Here is an 11,854-nt window from a genome sequence, read left to right on the forward strand (position 1 = left end):
GTACCTTTAGCACCTCGCCTAACTTGTTCACACAGTTGGTGACTGTCCACGGACTCTATCCAACTATCCTGATGGCTGGAGAATTCCCCTTGCATTCGGCTTACTCCCCGGGAAGACACAAACTAATTATGAAGCCCTCTTGGGTGAGCTCCTTGCATTTGGAGTCGAACCTCAATATGTCACGAGTGACTACGAGAGCCCTGATCAACGCTGTGGAGACAACCTGGCCCACTACTATCAAGAGAGGATGATTTATTGAATGTGTAAAGTTTTTTGTCGCACTTTAGTTCGTGTCGCACTACAGTCCAAGTATAGCGTGTTGTAGTGCGACAGTGTCGATCTTGAAGGTTTCGCACTAGGGTACGTGTCGCACTACAGTACGAGAACCCAAATACTGACATGCATATAAACTTATGATATATAACCCAACGTTGATCAAGATTAGAATCTAAACAGTCTATCAAGTCCATTTCCATTAGGGCTCCACTTCCCCCACTCTCATTTGTCTTATCTCCGTATTCTTCTCTCTGTACGTCCTTCTTCACGGTCGTCTATTTTTACTGTGTCCACCGATTCAATGTTGTAATAAAGTCTTAGACTATGACCAAAATTGTTGATTTGGCAAACGCCAAAATGACCCTACAACAAAAGTATGGAAAAAATCAATGAGGTTAACAAAATTCGAATTTTTTAGATATTCCCTTATTTAAAAAAGGGAATATGAAATAAAATTCAGGGTGGCACCAAATAAGGTTTTTGTGTATGTCTCCATAAATATCGCAATGCACGCCCTTTTCAAATAAACATTCTTTAGAAATTTTTGAGCAAGAAATTGAAATGTTTATTTACAAATGATTGAAATTTCTGGATCGAATACATCACTGAAGTAAAGCGAACCAAATGATGAAGTAAAAAGAAAGTAAAACTCCGTGTGCCCCTGCAGCCTATTTAACAACTGCAACCAGGTCAACCATCTCCAGCCCCAGGGGCCGGGCCAAATCCAGATATGTACGTTTAGCTCGCTTCACTTGTACGCGGTCAATAATTTGTTATTTAGTTTTATATTATAGATTTATAATCTTAGCAATTGATAGAACAATTCTGTAGGAAGCCTGCAAAGGTTTGACTCAACCACCGTAAAAACCCATGCGTAAAACCCATCCTCCGATGTGTAACCAATCCTCCAGTTAGGGTCAGAGCTGGGAACTTTTGTCAAATATCGCCTTTGCTCAGCAGTTGGTGCTAATCTGATATACTTTTAACAGTATTGACTGACTGGTCGATGGATACGCAGAACAGCATGGCAAAAATGCGTTTAAGACTTCAAACGTGGAAGCTGCAGCAATGTAACTCAATGGATCGAAATTCTGATCATGATACAAAGCGGTATCTAGCTCTGTAAGGTTCCTCACTAAAAACTATTTGTGCTGTTAGAATAGCCACAAACCATGTTTAGACTTCCCGAGTTCCCGGCTCTGCGAGCCTAACTGGTGGATTTATTACACATCGGAGGATGGGTTTTACGCATCGCCTGCCTTCCGAGATCACATTACCAAATTTGTATTGTGTGTTATAGCCCAAATAACTGATTTTGCCAATATATCTACAAATAGGCATTTAAGGGCATATCATTATTCATAAGTCTTATACAAATGTGGTCATTGCAAACATTTTCCAACATCGGAAAAGTTTCTGCGACCTTCCTAGCTTGAGATATAAAAATAATGTGGCCTATTTTTGTTTTCTTTGGTAAATTTTCGTGAATATCTTTAAAACTAAGCACTGAAGACCTTACATTGCTTTATTACTTGTAGATAAATAAGATCATTGCAGTTAATTTAACCTAAAACTAAAGTCTCTAAGTCCTCCAGAAGTTGAGATAAAAAAATCAAAAATTTACGAATATAGGAATAAAGGAAATAATTCTACAAAAAAAGTATACAAAGGATGCCTATCGCTCCCTAATCTAACTAGACTAATGATCTAGTTAACGAATATCTGACGTCTAACTTAGCTCTACAAATACATTCGAAGCCACGCCTCAAAAGTAATTATGATTTAGAATGATTTTACTTATTAAGTACTAGGAAAGAACAAATTTGTCAGTACCATATTATGCATAATAACTAAAATCCAGTCATTAAATGAAATCAGCAGGCAAAAAAAGTGTCAAACCTGTTAATGCTTATCGATATCTCTTGGCAATAGTCCCCTTATCTCACTCTAAGTTAAATCTAACAATTTTGTATGTTGCAGGCAGCTCCTGTAGCCAAACAAGCAGCTGCTCCTGCCGCCGCAGCTGGAGACAAGGGAGGTGAAGGAGGGACAAGCAGAAAGCAGAGCTAGAAGATTTGTTATCAACCCTCGAGAACGAGAACGAAAATCTTGAGATCATGATGTGAGTAATTTATTAGATTAACGTGTTATACGTGTAATCTTTATATCATCAAGAATTTTGTTTGTGTGGCTATATTTTTTCACCACAGAAAATTGAGTGATTGCGGTGCTCGTCGAGGAAGGCGATTACTAATCGGATTAGATCAAGACCTAATTTAGTTTATTTTGAACCAATTTGAATCAATTTGATTCCACTTTCCATTTGTTTAGTTTTTAAATATTTAAATGTCTGCTGTGCTACGAAAGTGATAAGCGAAAAGAAACTAGACTTGGAGGAGGCAATCCAAGAAGAAAGAAGATAATAGACTCCCTGAGAAAGGAGGTTGATGCCCTGGTGAAGAAGAACAAAGTGATCAGTCATGGTGTGAAGTGTGAGAAGAATGATCTGGAAACCTTCCAATTGGAGATTGGAGAAGCAGAAGAAAGTGAATGAATTGGATATCGTTGTTACCTTGAACTTAGATAAGGTAAAGATACATATAGCATGTTCATTAAATCATAATCGATGAAAATTAGAAACTACATTTTGAAGGATATTGGTTAATACCAGCATCTTTTACATCCGAACTCGGCCCCGGATTGAAACATCTTTCATCATCTGGAAATGTATCCCTACCCCTTATGTTTTAGTATCCATTTGTAGCAACCCTCCCTTTCCTATCTTACATTCCAATTTCCATCTCCCCTCAGATCCAGTACATGCAAAACGGAGTGCTACCCAGCGACCTTGTGTCCTGTCTGGTATTCCACTCTGCGGGGGTCAACCAGCTCGCTAGCAGGATCAAGGAGCTTCAGCAGGAGATGTTAGAATCTTAATTCTATTTGTAGCTTAACTTAGAGACCGTTGCCCTGATTAACGTCTTTTGATGGTCCGAGAGATTAGCATGATGTAATAAGAAGTACGCAAGTACTCCATCTTCAAATACCACAGTAGCACCACGCTTCTGCACAAGGCTCTTGTAACGATGGCTAAATTCTCTCACATACTCTTCCATGGGCACTTCCTTGGGTCTTCTGTAGTTCATGAAGCTGTCAATGGACGTAAAGACTGACTGAGTCTGGTCTTTTTCATATAACTTTTCCAGCTCAGCAATGAGAACATCTATTCCTCCTGCTTTGGACAATTCTTCCACGTCCAGCTGTATAGCAACAGCTTCTGGTTTTCCAGACATATTCATGATTAATGCAGCTGCTCCTGCCTCAGGCTTGACGGTGGTCACCTTCTTCCACCACTGAACTCTCCGTTTCCAATCTGTATAGTTGGCCTTCTCATCAAGAACAGGTACTTTATCACCTCCCATGATGAAAACTGAAATCTAGTGTTAGGTGTTAAGTGTTAGTTAAAATATACAAAAAATAAATACGGTCCGGTGTAACGTAGTTCTTCCTGCTACCACTGTTGTAACCCTGTTCTTGGGTTAATTAAATAACAAATAATACTCAATTATTATAAATACAAATTAGATGAATAAAGAGGTTATACAAATAAATGGGGTTTCAAATGTAACCTTGTTACTCTATGTACTCACCCTCAAATAGTGAATGAGTGATTAAAAGGTGATTGGTGTGACTCAGCTACTCACACTGCTATAACTAATACACAAAAACAATACTACACTAAATAATGTCTTTTTACTATTAGATTAAACTACTATTAAATAAAACTACTACTCCTGATGATGATGTTCTTCTTACTATATGAGGGACTTCTGAATGATGAGGACTTCAACTAAACTGGAACTGATAACTATAATAAAACCCTGGGGGAAAACTACCGTGAGTAAAGTGAAAGGTAATCCACGTGAAACTATAAATGAAAGTGAAAGAGGAAGCGGGAACTCCTAGACTAAACTACTAAACTATAACTATAAACTACTTACCACTCTTTCCACGTCACAGAACACAGATAGTATCTGTCGACCGGAATCTGTGGGATCACTAAAATACTAGACAGTCCTCTCTCTTCTGCTGCGCTAGAGTCTGGAGTCAACAACGTCACTCCTCTCCCTTCTGCTTCGCTAGAGTCTGGAGTCAACTAAACACAGGACACTCCTCTCTCTTCTGTTACACAACTAGAGTCTGGAGTCGAGCCTTGTCTGCCTTCTGGAGTCCCTTTACCCCAACACTGTATATACAATCACTGGAACTAAACCTTTGCTAAAGTGAGATACAGGGTTAGTAATATGAAGTACAAAAACAAGCTACAAATAGAATTAAGATTCTAACAGGAGAAGGCTCATCAGATCTGCAAGTTCAAGTCAGTCCGACCTTCGATTTAAAGGCTCATGTTATTTGGTGGTGTTGGTATTTAAGACTTTAAAACTAAAAGATTTTGCGAATTTTGAATCCGGCTAAATTATGTTTCTGTTGTTTCGACCTAACAATGCCAATGCTGCAGTTGATGTTTTTCAATAAGAAATTCACGACATTACTATAATTATATGACCTACAGGGAGCTGAAGAAATCACACATCCACTTGATTAAGGGAAAGAAGGGAATGCAGGAGAAACCTCTGGAACTTGATGAGAAATGTCAGAACATGATGCTTCTCAAGTTCGGAAGAGAGGTGAGCAAAATATTTCTGAACCACTTCAAGATTGGATCCTAATAATTTGTTAAATTTAGTAGATTATCGATCGATTATCGGTCATTTATAAATCAATTTTCAATGAATTAAGTCGTATTAATGCTTGACAGGTAGATCTAAAGAAACTAGAGAACATCTCTACCAATCGTATAGCTGAAGAGTTGAAGGAAACTATCGCTAAGAAGGATGTCAAGTACCCCAGAAAGCTCAATGAGTGGGATGTGAGCTAAAGTGCCGTGTAACCATGTCAATCATCATCAGTGCCACCAACATAATGATTAATTTTACTGATATAGATATCGATTTGAAGCTAGCATTATCAATAATCAAATAATATCTGGGTCTTGTTATCATGTGACAATTTTTGATAGCCCTTTAATAATTTAAATCAGTCTGCATCATTTACTAAAGGATGTATTATTTCTGTTTATAGCATCATCTGAATATCTCAGGATCTTATTCATAACAATCATCATGCAAAATAACCGACAATCTTCAAACCCCGCTTCCTCGTCAAAGGTTCAGATAAACCAAGCAAAACAGCTTCTGCTGACAGCAACACGTGACCACACTAGCCAGATCCCAGCAAACTCTACCGGCTGGGGTATATCTCCAAAAAAATTTCCCTCTCGCAAATTTAAAGTCAGCTCCCCAGGAGCAAAATTTGGGACAACTTAGATTCTGAATTAAACCGAAAAGTTTGATTTTGGGGCTAAATAAAATATCACAGCTTTTAAACTTTGCAAAGTAATGTCGTTGTCATGACTACTAGGCTAAATGCAGCGTGCGAAAGGTCAACTTGATGTGACGCAAGAGGACAAACGTGCTGTTGAAAATCGATCACCTCTTGACCTTTTATTTAGCGAGCCCGGCCGTTCCTACTAAATCGCTCGCCCAAATTTTAAGAAAATTCTTGTGAAAAGGCCCTTTGGGCATGAATGTGATCTGGATCGGTGTATTTTTGGACGCTGATTCCGAATCAACCCCCCACCCCCCCCCCATGACGTAGGGTTGAAATTCTTCCCTGGAGAGTTATGGGCAAAAACCGTTCTGATCACGTGACAGGCTAGTAAAATATTGTAGGTTTACAACTTACCAGGAAAGGCGCCGAGTTGGACTCGTCGACGGTCCAATATATGGAACAGATATTTTACGAGTATCACCCTTTAAGTAAAATACTAATTTGATTTTTTAGGGACTGGGTTAGGGTTAGGGATGTAGTAAGGGTTATGATTAGCTTCGGGGTTATGGTTAGGGTTGGGATTAGGGTTTATATTTATGAAAAAACGTTTTGTACGGCTGCAAAACCATGTAAAAACCAAAGTCACGTGAAATCTTTGGGCGAGCAAATTAGTAATAGTAAAATTAAAAGCCTTAATTGACGATGTCAATTCATCTCAGCTCGGCGCGGCACAGTAGCGCATCTCACCGATCTAGAAAAGCCTCATTGAGTGAGCGGCACAATAACGCATCGCGGTACAAGTAATAATATAAGAGCCAGGCGGTAAAGTTTTCAGGAATGGGCGGCCCAGTTGTTCATCGCGCTATAACGACTGTCGACTATATCATATATTTGCTACACGTAATTGTACAAATCTCTCGTGCCGGCCGATTTTGAATTTGGCGCTTAACGGGTGATACTCGTAAAATATCTGTTCCATATATTGGACCGTCGACGAGTCCAACTCGGCGCGCGTCCTGGTAGGTTGTAAACCTACAAATTTGGCGCTCGACCTCTTTCGCGTGCAAAAAGGGTTGCAGCGTGTGTCAATCATATATGCTATATTATACTACTATTTGGAGGACTTCGACGCGCCGCGCAAACTAGCATTCGTGAGCTTCACATCGTTGACGGATGTTACTCGTCTAAATTTCTTCGAAGTAGCGCGCGCCGCTTTCTTCTCGAAATGTTGGCCCGACGGCAAGTGCTACGAAGTAGCGCGCGCCGGGCCAGATCATTAACAATGGTCAATTCACATCGTCGATCGTTGCTTTGTTTCGCAAAGCAACGATCTCGATGGGTTGACATCGTCAATCAATTATACTATCTGCATACTTTTTAATCGTGTTTACATTATAAGTTTTAACGGTTAAGGCCAACAAATTTTGTAGCGCGATGCGTTAATGTGCCGCGCCGCGCACTCAATTATGCTTCTCGCTAGATCGGCGAAATGCGCTACTGTGCCTTGCCGAGCTGCGATGAATTGACATCGTCAATTAAAAAAAAATTGTACTTCAAATTTCACTTTTATAACAATTATACTTTTAACTTAATATTGAATACAGAAACATAACAATTGCATTAACGGTTTACAAAAATTGGAATGATAAAAATTGAGCTTGATGACCTGGATAAAAGTGTTTGGCAGCATGAAGATGTTAATCGGATCGCAGGAATTTTCAGTTTATAAATATGTATGTTGTGTATTAACATCATTCAAAGCCATGGACTTATCTTGAATGAAATGAAATGAAATGAAATGAAATGAAATGAAATGAAATGAAATGAAATGAAATGAAATGAAATGAAATGAAATGAAATGAAATGAAATGAAATGAAATGAAATGAAATGAAATGAAATGAAATGAAATGAAATGAAATGAAATGAAATGAAATGAAATGAAATGAAATGAAATGAAATGAAATGAAATGAAATGAAATGAAATGAAATGAAATGAAATGAAATGAAATGAAATGAAATGAAATGAAATGAAATGAAATGAAATGAAATGAAATGAAATGAAATGAAATGAAATGAAATGAAATGAAATGAAATGAAATGAAATGAAATGAAATGAAATGAAATGAAATGAAATGAAATGAAATGAAATGAAATGAAATGAAATGAAATGAAATGAAATGAAATGAAATGAAATGAAATGAAATGAAATGAAATGAAATGAAATGAAATGAAATGATGAATGAAATGAGGTATTTATACCCCGCTCATATGATTAACCAACAACACAAGGAAGGTGGTTAACCATGTCAGAGCGGCTGACTGTGAGTGATGTGAACAAATGTGTAAAAGTGAATAAAGTATAACTCATCATAAGGTTAAGACAAAATTAAAACATATTTTATTGTAAACCACACTAAACTAAATAGAAGCAGAAACCATACAATACATGTAGGTATAATAAAGGTAAGTACAGTGACATAATCAATCAAGAAAGAGACAGATCCTTGAAAGTTAGAGTCTAACTTTCAAGGATCGATCTCTTTCTTGATTGATTATGTCTTAGTTAGACATCAAGACATAAAATGGAGTGCAGTAAACAATAAAAGCCAACATGTCTTGCAAAGTGAAGACAATGGAAAGAAAAAACATCAGAACTGATTATATAAATGATTCTTTAACATTCGCTTGAAACAGTTGGTATCAGTAATACTTCTCAACATCAGCGGAAGAGAGTTCCATGCAACCGGTGCATGGCTTGAAAAACGTCTGTCATCAACTTTGGACCTTTTATTCTTTGGTATCTTGAGCATGAGATGGTCATCCGGTCTTTTCGACCTGGTCACAGTGTTTGAGAGTTCTGTATCCACTATACATCCAAATCCAGTAATGCTTTGAGGTAACCAGGTGCAGTACCGTGAACTGATTTTGGGTTAATAGACAAACTTTGAAGAAGATTCGCTGGTTTATAGGGAGTATGTGGGCCTTCTTATAGAAGGGAACCAAGTCCGTCAATGAAACAAGAAATTCAATGAAACAAGAAATTTAATTTTAGAACATTTTACAGAATAAAAAGATGTAAAACAATTCATAAAATATAATGCCCATTTGATGTATGACTTTTTGTCCTTAAACATTATGCCACTAATTCCATACCTCCACTTGGGCCTTGAGTTTTTATAAACAATATAATTGTTGCCTTGTAAGAATGCTATTCCTATCCTTTTTTGTACAACCCTGCTAAAAATTGTGAGGTTTCAACTCCATTTGCGAGCTAATATTTGCGAGGGTCTTTTTTGGTCAATTTTCAGTGTTTTTGTTTCCGTTGCCGGGGGGATTTCGTCAAGTTTAAAATATAATATAGATGCATCACGATTAATTTGCAGTATGACTATGTTCACTGGTTAGCTGTGTTATTTTCAAGAGCTGACTTGATATGTATCAATAAATTGACTAATCTGGGCTCTGGCTGATTTGTTACAAATCGTGAATTTACTGGGCTATTTGACTTACTGTCACGTTATGTGAGTAGACCCAACACTGCAACTTGCAGATTGATCGAATATTGTACATTTTAACATTTAAAATATTATGATCTTTCACTGGGCAGATCGGTACATGGTACATTATTTGGGGATTGGAGACTCACCAATAGCAAAGTCACATTCACATTACTAACTAAATCTTATACCCGTCCTGATTTTGATTCGCATGACCACAATTTATGGAATAATGACACTTAATGCAACGCGTTCAGTTTTTAAAGAAAAATCAACAATCAAGTTGCATTATGTTCTGTTTGCTTTCGTTGAGAGTTTGATCGCCAGTCATGCGCAATATTGAGCACTGCTCAATGAGCAGCGATCTGAGTCATTTTACTGAGTGCACATTTGTAAAGTGATCTTATCGGTTTTTGATGATGGTTACGTTCTCCGGACATTACATATGTTTTGTTATTCTCAAAATCTAGTTTTATGTTCTGTACTTACTATTTAGTCAAGAAAATGGTAAAAATGTTCGATTTGATTGCGATCAGTCTGCTTTTTAAAGGGATGATCCCTTGAACCTGGCTTGAACGTAAGGCCCAGCATTACCAAAATCCACTTTTTACGCAATGTGTAAATTTATGAAGGAGCACATGTTTTCCTTTATGACACCTGACACCTGACACGAAACCTACTATACCCATTCTCAATTCCTACCACTTCTAACCATCTTATACTTTTTTGAAGAAAAAAAATTGATGGAAAAATATTAGCCAGCATTTCCCCAATTCCACGGAGTCCCTGAAGGATTTATTGTTAATCCGTGTTTATGTTTGGACCACTTTCTTACTCGAAATATCTTTTATTAGAAATTAAATAATGCATAATATCAATGCCATGATGTCGTTTATGTCTTGAAATATGATGACTAAGAATTGATTGATTTTGGACTAAGAATTAGCTTTCATATGATGTGACTTTATCAAATATTTGTAAATTGCTAATATAACAGTTTTATTTCCAACAATCAAATTCCTGACTATCCAGCATGTCAATTTTTTCCATCGCCTTAAAAAGGCAATAGATGGTTAGAAGTTGTAGGAATTGAGGACGGGTATAGTGGGTAGGTATGTTTTTCGTGTCACTAGAGTCATGAATTGTGTCACAAAGGAAAACATGCATTACCCTCCGCATAACCATTTAAATGCATCTTCTCTGCGCGCGGAGCAGTAATGGTGTCATCTCCATGGTTACCCTCCGCACACGTTTGCACGATTCGACGATTGTATTAAACTTTTAAATGCGCGGCGCCAAGCTGACTGAAGTTTTCATAACAGTTACAAGTTACGGTCATGGGTCAGCGTACGTATGTAATTACAATAATTTATTCTGTTGTTTTAAATGGATTTTAATATAAATAATGATGATCATTGATGCGCTACAAGTACAAGTATAACATACTAATTTCACGTTTTGTTGTGAGTTATTGGTGCAACAACCGACTTGGCTCCCGATAATGCTATTAGAAATTAGAAATTAGAAAGATCATTGCAAAATTACACGTGTCAGAACTCAGATCCCAATCAGGGCCAGCTAGAGAACGAGTTGAAAAAGTTACGTGACAGTCGAGTGCAGAGTAATTAATTATCATGATCATCCTTTGTTGAACAAATTATGATGCTGATATTATGTTGAACATGATTGTCGAGCGATTAATTTGTTATACGAAATGGACCGTAAATGTTATTATGAGTTACATTATGATTACCTAATACGGATTTCACGACTACCATTTTATTCAATCTAACAATTTATGTAGACTTGTAAACAACCATTCCTTCACATGGCTTTGTTCTTCAAACTTTTAACTGCATATCAATCACCACACAGGCGAGCATGCTAAATCACTCTTCGGTCGGTCTTCGAGATTGTTCTAAAAGGGCCCACGACAGTTGAAATGTGAAACCTACTTCAATCGCTGTATTTTTGGACGCTGATATTATCACGTGATTGTTGCGCGCGTGAATTTTACATTGCTTTTATGTCAAGGTGGACTCTATACCATGACTGCAGCTGATAAATCGCGTGTGCTTCGCGCATATAAAATTTCTCTTTCCGCTATAATACATTTTGTTTTGTACTGATATTTGTCGTTTAAGCTTTCGTTAACTTCATGCGATACAAACTTCTTATTTTGTTGTGGGTGCTTGGTTCAACCACCGACTTGGCTCCCGATATTAGTAATCATTTATTATATTGTTGTATAAACCATGATGTTGATTTTATGTTGGACATGATAGTAGAGAAATTGATTTATTATACGGAATGGACAGTAGATTTTATTATTATTAACATTATATTACCTACAACGGATTTTACTACGACCACTTTACTTAATGTAACAACTTATGTAAATAACCATTCGTTTATATGGCTTTTGTTCTTTAAACTTGTAATTGCGTACCACCACACAGGCTATAGTGTCCGCTCTTTTAATTGTTACAGTTCCGTCTTCTTCGGGCGAACATCGCATGGACTAATGATTGCCGCGATCATGCTGCTTGGGGCAGCTGCTATTTGTGCAAATACTGCTCCTTGTGTCTACGGTTAGTTTCTCTTTCGATTATTAATAAACTCCTGCGCCTCAGACTATTTTAGTCAGACATCATCATGCCGCGCGGCTTTTCAAACACTGTTTAAAATA

General features: G+C 37.4%; 1 long non-coding RNA gene across 1 annotated transcript; it reads left to right on the forward strand.

Moving 5' to 3' along the window:
- The first annotated feature begins 4,903 nt into the window (after positions 1–4,903).
- LOC134813801 (uncharacterized) lies at positions 4,904–5,567 on the forward strand. The gene is made up of 3 exons (XR_010160064.1): positions 4,904–4,964; positions 5,096–5,206; positions 5,505–5,567. It is a non-coding gene; the product is annotated as an uncharacterized LOC134813801 (long non-coding RNA).
- Positions 5,568–11,854: the final 6,287 nt, after the last annotated feature.

This window comes from Bolinopsis microptera, chromosome 1 (assembly GCF_026151205.1).
Source record: "Bolinopsis microptera isolate Bmic1 chromosome 1, MBARI_Bmic_1.0, whole genome shotgun sequence".
NCBI classification, from domain to species: Eukaryota; Metazoa; Ctenophora; class Tentaculata; order Lobata; family Bolinopsidae; genus Bolinopsis; species Bolinopsis microptera.